Source organism: Phasianus colchicus, chromosome 4 (genome assembly GCF_987193195.1).
Source record: "Phasianus colchicus chromosome 4, bPhaCol1.hap1.1, whole genome shotgun sequence".
In the NCBI taxonomy this organism is placed as follows: Eukaryota; Metazoa; Chordata; class Aves; order Galliformes; family Phasianidae; genus Phasianus; species Phasianus colchicus.
In genome coordinates this window covers 35,768,386-35,784,029 of record NC_143439.1, presented here as the reverse complement: position 1 = coordinate 35,784,029, position 15,644 = coordinate 35,768,386, and positions in this window count along the sequence as shown.

Genomic DNA, 15,644 nt, shown 5'->3' with positions numbered 1-15,644 from the left:
CACTATTCGTCAACACAGTCCCCACCATTAGTTATGCATTTTTGCTAGCAATGAACAAGATCCTGTATGCCGTGCTTCTGTACCAGTGTAAGAATGTGTACCAGTGGAGGTGACCCACTGCCACTGTCGCCACTACTGAAACGCACCACCCACCACATCACTGTGCTCACATCCACTGCTTGGTCTCCATCAGCGCTCAGCGAGTGTTGATGAATGTTAGTGGGTACAATTTTTTTCACATGGAGGAGTTCAATGTCACACTTTTGCTCCATATGCACTTCCATGTCAGACACCATTCTGTCAGTCTGCCCCTCTGTTGCCATCCGTCACAAAGCAACAACATGTAATTGAGTATTGTTGGGAAGGTTCAGCCTCTACTGCCATGGCACCAACATCCACCTCTCACGTTGTGGGCCAACATCATAAAAAAGGAGGCATTACTTTTAGAGCAGCCCTCATACTTCTTTCAAATGAGTTGCACTATTTCACTTCCCGCAGTCATTTGATAGCTGAATTTTCAGTTGTAATTGAAGGTAAGAAAAAAAATCACAAATTCTAGTATCAAAGTTTATATATATATATACATTAATATATAGAGAGACACATAAATATACACACACACACTTTTAAAATGAACTGCCTTAACAAACTCTACCTTAAGACCTGCATGTACGCATGTTGTCCCTGACCTCAAGTCAACAAAGTATGTAAGCCATTGTTTAGTTCCTGAATCAGCTATAAAACAAATACAATTTTATTTTTTTTTTTTAATCCTGGAGGTGATTACAATGGCATTTATGCAAAACCAGTAAGCCTACACTTAGGTGATCTGCCAAATCAGGCCTTTGCTTGGTTAAAAATAAAATCCCTGCCTAATTCCTGCTCTCATTCTGAAGACAAGATTTATAAAACGTTATGCTGACAGTTGATCAGTGGTGTTTTTGAGATTATGCGGCATTTAACATGGCATGCATTTTCTAAGCCAGCTTCAAACCACTGAATATGAAAGAGAAAATAATGGCTGACTTCTGCAGCAAAGAAAGACATTTTTCAATTTGAAAAATGAACGTTTACCTCATAACTAGTGTAGAATACATGGAGTTTTCTGAGGCATAGAAGGCACATATTGCATAGATCAGTTTTATTCAGAGATTGTATTTTCTGTGATGTTTTCAGCAAATTGCCTCATCTTTCCACTACATACATATAAATCATAAACACGCTTTCTTAATTATGGTAGGGAGTGGCATTATAAATCTCTCCTTTTCCCAAGATCTACAACCTCATAAAACCAGCATAATGCACATCATCTCTCTCGCGTAGCTTCTGGCACGCCATTTTATTCTCCTTCCGGCACAATCGACTACTCTGTGGGATATTTGTAGTAACAGTCATCAGTCTCTCTCATGAAAGATGCCTGGAAAAAATATGGTAGTTTAACAACTAGATGCTATTTCATAACAGTAAATCCTAAGGTTTTCCAAACGTATACGATTTTCTTAACATTACTAAATTTGACTATGCCATTTAAACAACTGTATACTGAGCTAGTGAATCTGAAAATAAGACTATTCACAGAAAGTAAGTACAGTTACTTAACTTTAGTAACATTCTGTCATCACAGACATCAAGAAAGAGAAAATTCTTTGCTTCCCATCAGAACAGTTCCCACCATTTCTCAGAAGAGGGAAGACAGAGCAACTTTGGACCTTCATGATTGTCCAGTTAACTGGAAGTGCTTTAGGGAAATACTCCTTCCTGGTGAACCAGACACAGGCATAGACGTTAACAGACCCAAATAAGGGATAGCATAGAGCAGAGCTTTGAAGGGATGCCCTGTCAGTGTTCCAAAGACAGGCTACAGAAGTGACATCAGGCAAAACACTTGCATTTGGACACTAAGAAAAGATAACAGTCCACACTGGGGATAACAGACCAGTGCCAAGGGTCAACAACAGGACGGGCTGATAGACCTTGTGCTTTGAGGAAGAGGTCCAGGTTCCTATCACTAATACTTCCAGGATTATGCAGTTATGAGACACTAAACCAAAAGGCCTCCTTGTGTGTACATGAGCCTCTGCAAGACAACATTTTAAACGTGATATTTCCTCTCCAATACCTTGGACACTATTCTGTCCATACTGTCACCAGTGACATCATACTGTCCCAGTGCTACTGTTACTCTCACAGCTATAGAATTTAGTGTATTTTAACAGAACAGTTATTCAAACTGCAACGTTAAAGACATGAAAATAAAGCCTTGCTGGTAAGCAGATGCTAACAAAAGCCACAGAGATCCATCTGGAGTTTTCATGGTCTTACTGGCTACTTTGACCATTATTTTTTGTTTTTCATTAATCAGTGGCAAATTTCTTACTTTTACAGATATCAAATATCAAAGATGAAAGACTTCAGTCTACTGGTGATTCCTTACTTCATACTGCTGGTTTTACAATTTAGCAATTACATTCTTTCTTCTGATCTTCACCCACTCTAGCACACTGATTTGTTCACCTCTTCTGTAAAGCCATCCAGTGAAACTTACAGACTTTGAAGGCTAAATTCCATTCCCCATTTCCTGCAACTCCAATTCTAGAATAAAAATAGAAAGTAATAAGTATTGCCTAGTAAACCTAAGCTGTAAATCCATAGCACATAAACTTCCAATGGTAGGTGGTACACAAGCAAGTCTGTCTATTAAGTTATATTTAACATGGATAAATGTCTATTTATCATGAACAAAAATCAGAAGTCTGGAAGTTAACTTGCTTTCCTGTGGTTTTTTTTTTTTTTTTTTTTTCTTTCCTGATTAACAAGTACTTTATTGATGTTTTGCTTTATCACGGTAATTCCAGACGAGTTACGTGTAAGTTTTTGAGAGCTACTATTAGTTAAGCTTAAGTTTCTACCTGAACAGCTATTGCTTTTATAGAATTTTTCCTGTTATGAAAATTATATGGAAAAAAAAAACATTTACATAATGTGGTAATAGGCAAAACAGATAAATCCTGGAAGTTAAGATGGATGTGCAATATAAATTTGATTGCAGTTTCCCAGAGATGTTACCACATCAGAATTAGCCCAGACTGCAGAGTAATTGTGCCTTACACCAAGGAACAAAGGAACAAAAGCCGCCTCTTTTGTGTTGTAGCTGACTTCTATAAGATCAATTATAATGAAAGTTCTCACAGTGATAGTAAGGCATGAAAATATGCACAGCTCCAAAGTTTCTAAAACTCCAGTCCAAGCCATGCTTTGGAAATATGCTGCTAGTAAAAATTCATTGTTTTGTTTTTAACAGCTCAGCTTTGATTTCTAAAGCACATAAATGCATTTCTGAGCTGAAACCTTAAGTCCAACATGTGTCTTTACAGGCACTGACATACTTCTAAAGAAAGGACCTCTCTGCCTCAGAGAAAGAGTGCAAAGATTCTGTTGAGAACTACAGTTCAACATGGACGGTACCCACAGAACTCTGCTGAGAAATGACAATTGAGGAAGTTATTTAAATTCCCTGCAATGTATTAATGGACACATGCAAGAATTTACACATTTGCAATAACACAAAGAGTCCTATTATTCTAGAATACTCCCTTTTTATGTCCTACTTTTACCGTAGCTGCATTTATATCTGTATATGTGTTATCTGGCATATTTGTTTTATCACACAAATCACCCTGCTAAGTACTGATGCTATAGAAATTGAAATAATATGAAACTCATTCTTCCAAATTTCTCCATGATAAATATGAAACTCGATAAAATGATTCCTCTGCCTGACTTGGAATTTTATGCTCCCTCTAAGCACGACATATTCCACACCTATGAAGTCAATCAAATGTCATTGCTATTTTTCTTTTATTACCCAGGGCTGGTAGAGCAGCTTCAGTAAAAATAATTCATACCAACTGTTGCCAGTTAATGGAAATTCAAAGTCTTCAGACAGTGTTTTTTATTCCTAGTGCTTGAATTCTCAGGGAAACAGTGAAGTATAATTGATACCATATGCTTTTTATTGTTTTCCGCATGAAAGAATCATGATATTGAGTGATCGCTGAATTATGCTGTGGCATTGTGCCACATCATCAAACAGCAAGGTCACAAGTGATGAAGGTACAGTACTCACAATGGGACTAGCATGTGTCATATCTTTGAATTGGAGGTTTATTTCAGTTTGTCTGAGGAAAACCAGACTAGAAAAAGAAAAAAAAAAACCAAAAAAAACCCACCATCCATAATTCCAAATACTACATTACATTAGAGCTAGGTCAGTTGCTTTGGCCACTTCAGAAACATTAAAAACAAGGGCATAGAAAAAGAACTGCACCTACCGTTATTTCAGGATTATCGCTGACATAGAGAAATAGTCTCTTCCTACATACTTGCTCCTGCTATTATGTTCACTAATTGTTTTGAACATTAATTTCTCTGCTCTACACTTCTGCCTCATAAAATCACAACTAACGGAATATTTTTAGAAAATCTAAATACTTTTTAGCTTTGGAAAAGCATTTTTGATTTTGCTTGCAAGCCTAGATCAGATTCAGTAATGGAAGCTTTAATCATTCTTTCACTCATCCTCTGATGCACCTCAACTTCTCCTGTATAATTTCAAGCCGAAAACTTGCTGGAAGCAAAACATCTTTGTGACATATGTCTCACACTATGGAGAAATTAGGTTCATATCAAAGAATTAGAATTCCAGAACCAAGTGAGAGCCAAAACACTCTTGTGTGTTCACCACATATTACTGTTTTATTCCCAAAATCAAAATCCTTTCTAATAGCATATGAAAAAGTGCATCTTAAAAAATACAAGGTCAGTTTTGTCAGATCCAAGTATTACTTCATTCTTCTATAGTAAAACTCCAGTACAGAGTTTTTTTTCAGCAGATAAAACTCAAAAATTTTATTCTGCCTAAAACTCTACACATAGATAGCTAATTAAGACTTTTAATTACTTTATTTTAATGGAATTGTTTTATAGCATGCCGCTCACGAAAGCCCAACAGAATACAATACAAAAAATGCAGACCGCAGAATTTCAAATAATTTAAAAACAACCCAACAGAATCTTAACCATTTCATTACATGACATTTCTTAATGTTTGCCATTAATTATAAAGTCATTGAAGCTTCTAGTTTGGCCAGTGCTTTACATATATGAAACAAATGCTTTTTTCTTGGAAATCTTGCTTCTCATGTTTCTCATGACAGACAAGGAGCAGCACTACACAGGAAGAATAAGGCTTCAGGAATATGTCTGGAATTATAATGTAGCTGAACTGCTTACATAAATATTGCACATGCATTTCTAATCATCATAGCAATTTTTCTTTATAATTTGATTTATAAATCTGCTTCTTTTTCTACCGGAATTACTAACAGAGGCTGAAGAATTAAACTTTCATTTAACAGTTCAGAATGCAAATAGTACCAACTACAGTGCAATTGACATTTTTGTATCCAATAGTAGAACTATTTGAAGAGAAACAAGGCAGATTTTCTATTTCCATACTTCTCAGGCAGGAAATTTAATTTTTTGCCTTCTGGAAGGGTTTCAGTTGTAAAGATTTTTATAAGAACACAATGGTGGTATGACCTAATTTGATGGTTTTAAAGAGAGGAAACACTAAATGGTAGGGACTACATTATAATTCAACATCTTGGCCTTTGTTAGAGATAGAACAACTATTGCCCTGGGGTTTCAATGACTTTTTGGATGATCTTAGGATCTTCATCATTGTGGCTCTTCCAGGTCACAGATAAATTTCTTTACAAAGTAACCTAACATTCTGCACAGGTACAGTGGAGGGAGATCCTAATTAGTCCTTTCTTCACACAACACAATAAATGGCGATCTTGCTATTTTAATGTTCTCTCTACTTTTTCTCTCTGCTAACACTCCCTTCTTAATAAATCAGTCAGCAATATTTAAACATTAATTTGTATCAGATTATTACCAAACTTTTAATGGCAGGATTCTCCATAAAACTTCAGCCCTTTATCTGCTGTTTAGATCAGAATTAGAAAGTGCGAGTGATGAGACAAAAAATAATTCTAGCTGCTGTTCAACCTACATTTTTAGATTACATGAGCTGACCTTGAAAACTGAGCCATGTTTTGATCAATGACCAGCTGCATCCGCCTCAGGATAACATCAATTATTTGCCCAGGCCTGGCAGTACACACTGAAGTGGTGTGAATTATTTTTGCTCCATCTTGAACCAACTCTGGCACATCCTGAGTTGTCTGTTTGAAATGTTCTTCACACACGGGCACAGGATATTTGCACAGCTGTGAATCTGGCATCCCTTCTTCCCTACCTAAAGACATATCCTACCATTTGACCTCCGGAGGGAAAGGCAGGAGGACAGGACATAAGGTTAATTTCTGCAAACATTTAAGAGTGGTGCTGGCATTTGCTGACAGAAAGGAGATAGCTACAGAAAAGAACAAGGAACCCAGCATCTTCCATAACAAATGGGAACTTACACACCCTAGAAGTGTTGCCTTTTCCATTTACAGGATGCTCAGTGGAAGAATACTTAATTTCTTCTTGAAGGTATGGAAAAATATCTGAGAATTCTTTTTCTGATGAGAGGATCTGTGAGATTTATCCATTTGCTATCTCCACTGAGCAGTATTTGCTGCAAAACAAGATAGAAAAATACAAACCCTTTAGAAGGATTTACATGTATGAGGTGCAAATCAAATGTTTAGGTACTAAATATGTACATGCACAAATATCTATCTTAGTATGTTTATACACACAGAGGATATTGCATATTTGTCTATATATTTTCTGGAATTGGTTATGAATGCAGGATTACCCTGGCAGCCTCTCTCCACCCCCAATATTTACACATTCCTGGGTATTTGCCTAAGAGGATTTGGATGTTTTCAAAGACAGAGAATGCCTAGGTCTTTCTCGGCACATGGAAATAAAATGCATTTTTGCTGGAAATTGATACATGGGAAAGGAAAGGACCGAGGAGGAATCTGAAGAATTAAATCTATGTAAGTTCAACTCCCTGTTGCAAATTCAGGGGAAGTTTTGATCTGTGTGTCTTGATCTAATTTCCCAATAATCTGCATGTATGTTAAACACATACCAACTTCAACCTTTAAAAAATTTATCACAAAGCGAGCTTCTGTTTAAATGCTGTTAGATAAACAATAGCCAAAAAGTCACGACACCAACAAGTAATTGGAGATGATTACTACAGCCATGAAATGCTTTTGCCAGGAGCAAATGCATAAATATTCTTGGTGTTGTACCCTAGCATATCTTATGCAAAATGCCTGCCTTTAATATTTATTTAGACATGTGCAATGAGAGATGAAGCTATGGATTCTGTCAAATCCCCTGAGGGGAATCTGATAGAGCCAACGCATCAGGGTTTTCTTTTGATGCTGTATTCTGTAATACTCTCTGTATGCACTGCCCAGCTCAACATATATAAGATTAGAAGCAAAACAGATCAACTCCGCAGCAGATGCTATGTGACTTGAGAGGTGGCAGCGCGTTCCTTACTGCACTACCATTCCACATTGCCTGTATCCTTAAAAATTTTATTGTGGGGGAGGCATTAGCAGCAAAGATATGCAATGAGGATGAAGCATCATTTTCAGAGTGCATTCCACTTCTTCAGCTGTATTTTGAGGATTTACTCTAACTGCCTATGCTCAATGTACTTTCAAGCCATAGGGATACTCTTTATTCTTGTACATCAGCATATACCCCTCTCACACATATCCTGCAGAGCATATTCCCACTTGCAACACAGAACCCATCTGTAAATGTTTCCACTGGCACCCTGTTTCTTTTTTAAATCTTTATATTCAACAAAATCACATAGACACACACACAGATAAAAAAAGGGAGGAAGCATAAACTTTAAACATAAATTATGCAGAAGTTGCTCATTCTCAGAGTCGCATGGCTTGTGCAAACTCAGTTAAATGGTTTAATTAACAATATTTTTACTGGATATGTAAGGACTCTAACTTTTATTCATTCCAAAACAAAAGGCATTAGTGAAATATTGAAACTACTCTGTCAGTTCTGTGAAAAGGGCCACCTGTTTTCAGTAGTCAGTACCATTGGTGCTATAGTCTCCATAAGCATGTAAATTTGTTCAGGGTCAAAGAACACAAAAATCTCCCCACTGTTGGTCACTACATCACTGCACAGGTCACAACTGCCTCATCCCAAAGATGCTCTATGTCCCTAATACATGACAAGTCACGAGTAGCTTAGATCTAAGATATGGATTATTTAAGTATTTAAGCAATAGTAGGGATTCTCACAGTGGATTGGTATAAATTACGAATGAACTTTTTGCCCTTTTTTAAGAGGAGTGTGTTTCCTTGCTGGACACTGCGTTAGCATTGAAGTTCACTTCCCTAATCCTAGGGAAGAAACAGCTCTGGTGAAATGGAGGAACCATTCCCAGAGACTGCAGCCACTGATAACACACAGAGTTCTCACCAGAACAAGAAAGATTTAAATCACGGACAGGACCCTGGGGACTCCCAGAGCAATATAAGCAGAAGATAATTGATAAAATAGGATCCTCCAATTCTAGCTTAGCCACATTACAGTGAAAACAATCCTGACAGTTTTTGTGTTAAACAGCTTATTAAACCTCAGGAAGGACCTACAGCAGAGGCTGTTTTGAACAAACGTGGATTTGGAATTCCTTTTTTTTCCTGACAGAGATAGAACATGATCATTTCCATAAGGCCTAGTAAAAAAGGATTTGGATGCCAGAGCAGGTCATGTCCACTTCTGCAAGCAGAAAACCAGCCTGGGACTTGGGAACAGCATCCTCTGACAGGGACTCCACAACCTTCCCCGAGAACTTGCTTATGCAGAAAATGTAGACTGTATATCAAAAGTAATTCAAAAGCCCACAGCCTTGAAACTAGGCTGGATTAGAATATACTAGAATACCAATGGGAAAGATCAAATTTAATTTTGGCATCCAGAATCAAACTCTGCAGCAGTAACAATTTTTTTGGCTCTCTTTGGGCTTAGTCAGTAGCACTGACTCTGCAATTGCATTTTTCACTACTAAAAAATAGCAATTATCCCTCCTTCTTTTATTCATATTTGTCACAGCACATTCTAGTCAAGTGCAGAAACTTTTTTCTGATAAATGTGACAGAGCAAATCTGAAATTCAACCATTGCTTCTTTCTCCCTTTAAAGAATGTAGAAAAAAAAAATCCTGAAAGAGCAACATCTGTTAGCCCCAAACTCTTCCCCCCTTCATTTTTGTATCAAGAAATCTACCCACATAGATTAATAAATATACCATTATTAACAAAATAATATGAAAGAAACAGCTGAAATGCATGCTGTTATACATGTGGAAAGGACAGAGAACAAAAGAGGGAAGTTAGAAATGCAATATCACATTAAAGAGAAACTCACTAACTACAGGCTCATTTTCCTTTCTTTTTTTTTTTTTTTTTGGGGGGGGGGGGGGGTTAGAGTTTTTGGTCATGTTTATAAACCCATAATACAAAATAATGCTGATACTAGTAGGAGAAATACTTCAATACTGGCCCTGCACAAGAGAATTCAATAACTCATCTAACTACACAAATCTCAAAATAGATAAAACAGGAATCAAATCAAACCTGGGATTTCCAGCAAATAGCTTTCCTAGCTATGCATTACAAAAAGTAGCAAAAACTCATGGCTGAAACATTGCACTAACAGAATTCTGTGAATATAGAAAAAGGGCAACCAGGTTTCAAAAAACAGGTGTTAAAAGCTATGTTTGAGGCATAACATACTTAACACCTGAAGCATAATTATCTGAATATTCTTCAAAAGTTCGAACAAGTTGCCAGAAAAGTATGTGATAGCATTGAATGGCCCTTACAAGATCTTGTAGTTAAATGACAACATCCAAAAGGCTTGCAATGCCATAGAGAGAAAGGTAGACCAAAATTTTGCCCCTTCCAGCAAAAAACTTGAGCACTTCATGGATTTTTATGTCCTTTCCTTTCAACCTCCCCTTGCAGAAACACACTACGTATACTTAATACATCCATATTACCTTTTATGCTATAGAAAAAATATTGCAAGCGTGCCCTTCACGCAATCAGAATAGCTACACTCAATGTCACAGCTAATATGAACTGACCGACAAGAAACAGGAGACACATTTGCAGATGTCTTCCATACTTTATCCTTTCCAACTCACCTAGATGGACTCCCCAGCAATACCTTTTATTCATGTATTGTACAAATTACATTAATGTTTTTCAACCATGTATTGCAATGTCTAAAGGTGAATAAATTGTAGTGAGATGGAAAGGATAACAATTAGGACAATGATAAGGGAAAGTTGAACTTAGGAATACCTATAGACAAATAACAAGCCAAAGACTAGCTGTCATCTGCTTGCAAGCACCTGAGTTCTCAGCATTTATTTTACGCTCAGCTTCTATACTATGAAATTATGAATGATGAGATTTTCAAAATGAGTGATTGCAATTATTCAATCTCAACTTCTACTACACCCAAAAGAGCCTTTCTACTGTCTTTAATTGGAACATCTGTCAGTCAACGAAGCATTTTTGAAAATCCCCACCCTGGAGACAGGAGGGAAGCACAAGCCACTATAGAGACATTAAGAAATATAGAAAACCTGCAGCTCTTTCCAAAATTAACACTCCCAGACCCAGTGAAGATGACTGACAGACAGACCTCTGCCCCCACACGGAGATGATCACAGAAGTGAGGGTTGCATTTCTAGACAAATCCTTCTATACTCTCCACAAAGTCTGCATAAAGCAAGGCATAGAACAGTTCTTCAAGCACTATATTCTCTTCTGTCTTAAAACATTCAAGTTTTCTTTCCCTTTTCATTACTAACTCCAAGATCACTATGGAAAAAAGACACAAGCATCCAGTTTCTAGATGATCTGGCATTATAATCATGTGAGGCTATGATAGGAGGACAGACATTCCTTCTATTCCTTGTTATTCTGCTGTCACGGTTTGTTTTTTTCCTGGCAAAAAATAAGATTTGTAAACAAGGCAAATCGTGCTTCAAGCAGCACATTATCCCTTATAATGCAAGGCTTCTTCAGTGGGAATATTTCACAAAAGAGCATAGGAATCACACAAGTCAGCTATTGCTGATATGACACTGTTCAGAAAATGTTTCTTTCTCCTCTGACATGGTGCATGTGTGAAACAAAATTTATCAAGTCTTCAGTGGAACTTCTGCCCACAGAAAAGGTTTGTATGGCACAAAAGAATAAATTAAAAAAAAATTGTCAAAAAAATATAATTACAATATTTTCTCTCAATCTTTATACAGACTGCAGCATTTCACTGTGGGTGAGATATTGTTGTGCAAAAGCAGGAGTCCAGTGACATGTGAGGATATCCCCAGGAGGCTGATCAAAGATTGAGGACCCCAACTGTACAAGGGCATCCTCAAGAGCACAATACAGCTACGCTTTGGCAACTGCATCCCACCAGAGTGTGTGTAGTGTGTGTCTCACCAGCATTAGTGTGTGCATGTTTGAATCTGTTAAAATAAATTCAGTTGCTTTTTTTTTTTTTTTTCCAGATGGATGCAATTTGAAAGCAAGGGAGCAAAAAGCACTAGTGAGGCACTGAGAGACCAGAAAACTCATAAAGAGATGAAGTAGGAAAATAAACAGGGGGAAAGCAAGCATCAGAGAAAGATCATGGAAGTTGGACTGGAGTGTAGAGTCCCAGGATACCCAGACACAGATCCTGAGGCAGGACAGCCTCTCTTGCAGCCATCCATCCTTGCAATTGTCTTTCACATTTGAATTCATTTTCCATCTCACCTCACAAAGTGGAACAGCATCTGAGTGCTGCACAGTGGTAACAGGTGGCGATAATCCCACAGATTTCCTTGAAGATATTATGGGAAATGAAGTTTTCACTGCCTAGCCCATGCTCCTAATGAAAGAATGTGAACAAGAGCACAGGGGACAGCTGGGATGCAAGTATATGCTTCTGATTAGAGGGGAAATGCTGCGCACTCTGCATGAAGGCTCCAGAATAAAAAATATCCTATGCCTAAGTCTGCATCCTGCCCAACATATCAGTGATACTGGTTCCTCAGCCAACTCATTTCAGTGGGCTTCCCAAGCAGAGGATGTATTTATGGACATCACAGAAAACTTGTCAGGTCTTGCCCAGTGCCAAAAAAGCTCTACTTAGTTATTCAATGATAGAGAGTTCTTACAAAGCCCAAAGGACAGTCCTTCTAGGTGTTCTTCATAATTTAAAACCATGCTCCCGAGTATCAAAAATCACAGACAAAATCTGTTATATCAAAATAGAATTTTTAGCTAGACAGAAAATATTCCTCTTCAGGTAACACGATTTTGAGACATATCCTGTTATCTTGCTTCACTAATAGCCAGCACTTAAAAAGAAAACAGAAATAGAATGGTAGTGATGATTTTTCTCCTGAGCAATAGCTAGTAAGTCCTGGTAGTTGACATTCCCATTTTTTTCTGTCCTCTTCTCATTGATCTTTAACTCACTAAACATGCGTAATTTCCTAACAGACATAGCATCAATTTTTTAATTATTTGTGCAATATTAAATATGGTGCAATGCCTTAAAAAGGAGTGTGATCTCTAGAACTTTGTCTTCGTTTACTATTATTGTAATAATTTTCCAATAAAAAAGCACTGACAACAAGTAAAATTGAGTTTTACCGTGTCTGAAAGAATTACAAAATGATTTGTGACAGAAGCTATCATTAGCTTAGCTTCTAAAAGCATTTTAGTTGTTTGGCTGTAATTTCATGATGATCTTAGCATATTTGACCAGTACCTTTTTTCTTACTCATTCCACAATATTTACAAAAGATTGTTTTATAAAAACACACTTTTTATTTTTTTTTAACTGATATTTAATACATGGGCTTCACTAAATGGTATTACCAGATCCATAAATGTAATGTGGATCAAATGACCATGAAGGTAAATAAACAAACAAGCAAAATACCCCCAACTGTTTGCAACTGTCCCAGTCATGTTAATCCTTCTTAAGTCCAAACCTCATGCTAAGCGGCATGAGGTCAGAGTGGCTGCAACACAATGTGCAATTTCTATATGATACTAAAGTTCAAAAAATAGACATTACCTTGTTTCTAATGCGTTTTTTCCAGACCTTTGATGTGGATACAGAATGCATGCCACTTGGTTTCATTTCAATGTTCCAGTTTACTTTGCTTCTTGCTTCACATATAATGTATGTTCAGTTTTTCGAGGTTTTCTGCATATTACATCACTTGCACAAGTCACCTCATGAACTTGCACTGCTAATTCAAAAGGATTAGTGACATTTGCTTGATATTTCTTTGAACTTATTTCTACTAAGGGATGGACTGTTGAATAGCAGTTCATCCTCCTGAAAAAATAACAGAAAATAGGCTTCGGTATCTGTTAGAAACGTTCGCATCAGTAGGCAATCTCCTGTTACAATAGGGAATTACTTTTGATAACAGAAAAAACTTTGATCAAACCTTTAGACTCTGTGGAAATACATTTACCCTTAATGTCTTATTCAGTTTCAGTGGCTCAGCTACTTCAGCTTCAATTACTGCAGCCCAAATTAGATAGAACACATAGTAAAGTAGCTACAGTAAATTGTCCAGAATTCTAGAGTATATGTGATTCCAAAGCATTCCCAACTGAACTTGAGGATATAAGACATCCAGTAGCTGACAGTTCTCAAACAATATTTTGCACTGAAAATACCTTTGTTTTCTTTTGGACTTTTGAAAAAATCATCTCTTAATTAGGAGAAAAAAATAAACCATGCAACCGTTTTTTATTTTCCAATTTCTAAGCTGTCCCAGTGTGGCAAACATTTAGGTTTTTCTTTTCTTATTCAGATTAAATGGAGAAACACAAGAATGAACAAAGGAGTAGACAAAAAACAAATAAAAGGAAGTGAGTGCAGTGCAAAAACGATGCAAGTTTTTTAACTGAAAATTGTCTCTATCCTGTCTGGGTGTTAGGACACTGTTTGGTCTGTAGCGTCACAAGTCATGGTTCATAAACAGACTCAAGGTTCATTTCTTTGCTATTCTGGGCCTCAGAGCCTTGAATTATAAATTCAGCTTTCCCAAGGAGAAAGACAGCCACTCAAAATAGGACCCACAAAAATCATCTTTTGAGGATGCTGATGAATCTGCCTCCCTCCCACCCCAGAGAGGAACATTCTAGGTTGTAGCAAACTCCTTCACTGTAGGCCACCGCTATGCAAAAAAGGAAAACCAGAGGAAAAAATGCTATCTAATTTTCCCAAATTCAGTATGTAAGTTCCATTCACTGAATCAGTGCATCAAAGGAACAGATGTGAACTCCTTGTACCTGTTCTAAAAGTGGCAGCCGCTGCTGTGATTAACACAGAGCTTTTTTTCTGTTAGTTACATTGCAGGGAAACGAGCATGCAGGAGATGTAGGAAGTTACAAGCCAAACACAGGCAACCCACAGGTTGGAAGCGAGAGACAAATGATCAGTCCTGTCATGTGTAATGGTGCCTTCTGCAAGGAAAGAGTTGCAAAACTCTACTTATCTCTGGAATGGTATTACTAACAACTAGCATCCTTCCAGACTTAGGAAGCAATTGAACAGGACTACAGTACATCACTAGAGCATCACAGTAAATCTAATATAGTTCCTTTTTATATTCAAATGAACAACCAGCCATATACGTGCAATTAAAAATATCCATGTTTTCTGCCTTTCTAATCTTTCTTATTTAATAGTTTTTGTTCAGTAGGTATATGTAGGTTATACATTCTGCAAACAGGTAATCAAATAATCTCCAAGATACAAATAATTTCTGCCACACACATATTCAATATGACTTGTCCACGTTCATATAAACAAACTTGAGCAAGAAATAATGTTGAAACTTGCTTCTTCAAAACCTAAGTATGAACAAGTTATCAAGTTATGACTGAAGTAGCGGTGTAAGCTCTGATGAGTCTTTTTTTTTAAAAAAAAGAAAAAAGAAAAAAGCACCCTCAAGACATTAATTTTATAGTAAGAAGAAATATTTTTTTATTGCTAACAAAATGTTCATTCCCTATTATTCCACAAGAATTTCACCTCAGATTGCACTAGAAACATCAATGAATTCAGAAATAGCTACTTGTGGTAGGATCTTTCTTTTCAACTTTAAGAACTTTAACATAAGTGCAGAAGTGTTCCCTTCTTCACACAAGTGCAGAAGGGAAAAAAAAAAAAAAAAAGAAGACATTTATTTCTTGGCATACTTGAAAAATATTTAACTTAGAGATCATCTCTGCTACATTACAACAAAAGAAATGGCAGACGAGTCTTTGGCCTGAGTGAGGTCAGACCTTCACAAATGTTTCTTAGTTGTCACATCTGTTTTCTCACAAGATGGGATAACGACCACTTTTATTCCTATATGTGCACAGTACACAATAGGGAAGGTCCTCTACACTTTACTGAAAAATAGAGAACAAACAAGAAAGTAGAAGGCAAACAGTTTCATCTCAACAAATCTCTAAATAAAATATTTCCCCTTTCATCTCTTTAAAGAAGCATGCATCTTTCATCTACTGCATTTCACAAAATCTTACA